Source organism: Nicotiana tabacum, chromosome 8 (assembly GCF_000715075.1).
Source record: "Nicotiana tabacum cultivar K326 chromosome 8, ASM71507v2, whole genome shotgun sequence".
Taxonomy (NCBI): domain Eukaryota; kingdom Viridiplantae; phylum Streptophyta; class Magnoliopsida; order Solanales; family Solanaceae; genus Nicotiana; species Nicotiana tabacum.
The window spans coordinates 77381580-77384079 of NC_134087.1; positions in this window are offsets into that span (position 1 = coordinate 77381580).

Sequence of the window (2500 nt, forward strand, 5' to 3'; positions counted from 1 at the left end):
GTATTTTTGAGTTACCTCGAGATCATTAGAACTTTCTCTTATAGTTAAATCACTGCCCTTCATGTGAGTTTGTCTACTGGAACCCTCGTTTTCACTACTATTTCGACTTTCACCACCACAAATGGCCCTATAAATGTAACTGTCACCATAATTCTCACTACCACTTATAATGGAAGTATCTATACAGATTTGAGACTGAAGATAACTATCAATGCAACTATTAATGTGATTATTCCAACTATATTGAGTATCATACATGTAAGAATTATAGTAGGGATCTTCGCCCCTAAATCCATTATTCCGATAATTCGAGTTTCGATAACTATAAAAAGAACTTTCTAGTTCACTCAGAAAAGAATGATCGTTGTCAATCTCAAAAATCTGATTTTTAATATCAAAATAGATGGAATAACTATCTCCATTCCTATCACTAACTAAAAAATTGTCATCAGAGATGAAATTCCGAATGTCTTTAACGCCGAATAAATAATCAACATTACTGCAACTAGAATTGTCACGATTCCTCCAACTATGAATGTTTTTCACTTTTTTCGATTTGGATCTTCATTGGTATTTTCAATAGGACCAAGACTGCCCATTGATTTATTTAGCCCACACCTGCGTTCGAACTCTTTCTTAAACAACATCGAATTAAACCATCATCTTTCGATAGATTTTTCTTGCCCCCTATTTGCATGAAAATACAATAGATGAATAGTCATTCGCTATAAAATTATTTATTTGAATATCTTATTTCCTATCAGACTAAGCATAGAACTCCAATCACTAGGATTATTAACTAATAAGGATTGTGAGTATTGAAAAAAAGTTCTGAATCTGGGGGAACACTTCACTATATATTAATATGTTGGAACCCCCTTTATATTATTAAAAATAATATAATAATATAATTTTTAATAAAGGGCGGCTTCTCCTATGTCGTGTCAAATTCGCATCGAAAAAAAGAGATTTGTCCTCTCCTATAAAGAAATAAAAAAATAATTGTTTCGTAAAATCTCGTCTAATACTAATATCTAATCACTAACAAATATAAAATCTAATAAAAAAATAAGTAATAAATTAAGGTTCTATTTCAACACGGAACAAAGGGGACAATATACAGGATGGGTAGAAAGAGGTGTGATACTTGGCTTGTTTCAGAGAAACTACAAACTACAGGATAGAAAAGAATATACCCATCCTAAGGATCCGTAGAATTAATTGTGGATCCAAGACAACAATAGAAAGATTTGAGTCTTAGATTTTGATTTAGTTTTCTAGATTTTGTATTTCAAATCTTGTATATCTAGGTAAGTATATACTTAGTCAAAATATATGCAATAGAATCTTTGTTGTATTCGGCTCAATCCTTTTAGCAAAAGATTGGGCCGAGTTTACTTGCAATTCAATTAAGAGAACGAAGGATAATTACTTGAGTTCTTTCTCCTTATCCTTCTTTATTTCCTGCTAATTTATCTGCTAATGTCTACTGTTTTTACTTATCCGAAACGTCCACTGCTGCAAAATTAAATACGATCTCTTTCCATACTTCACAAGCAGCAGCTAGTTCCGGGTTCCATTTGCAAGCCTCGCGTTCATTACCTTCCTGAGTAAGATCATGTCCTTCATTGCGAGCTTGTACACATTCTTCTAGAGCTACTCGATTAGCTATGACACCTGGCGCATTACCCCAAGGATGTCCTAAAGTTCCTCCACTGAACTGTAGTACGGAATCATCCCCAAAGATCTCGGTCAGAGAAGGCATATGGCAAACGTGAATACATCCTGAAGCCACGGGTAGAACACCTGGTAAAGAGACCCAATTTTGAGTGAAATAAATACCGCGACTTCGATCTTGTTCAACAAAATCATCACGCAGTAAATCAACAAAGCCCAAAGTTATGTCTCTTTCACCTTTAAATTTACCTACTACGGTACCAGAGTGAATATGATCTCCACCAGACATAAGTAACGCTTTTGCTAATACCCGGAAGTGGATACCATGATTCTTCTATCTATCAATAACCGCATGCATTTCACGGTGGATCTGAAGAAGTAGACTATTATCTCGGCAATAATGCACCAAGCTAGTATTTGCGGTGAATCCCCCCGTTAAGTAGTCATGCATTACGATCGGAATGCCCAATTCTCTAGCAAATACAGCTCTTTTGATCATTTCTTCACATGTACCTGCAGTAGCATTCAAGTAATGCCCTTTGATTTCACCTGTTTCAGCCTGTGCTTTATAAATTGCTTTGGCACAAAATAAGAAATGATCTCTCCAACGCATAAATGGTTGTGAGTTTACGTTCTCATCATCTTTGGTAAAATCAAGTCCACTGCGAAGACATTCATAAACAGCTCTACCGTAGTTTTTAGCAGATAACCCCAATTTAGGTTTAATAGCACATCCCAACAAGGGACAACCATACTTGTTCAATTTATCTCTTTCAACTTGGATCCCATGAGGCGGACCTTAGAAAGTTTTAACATAAGCAGG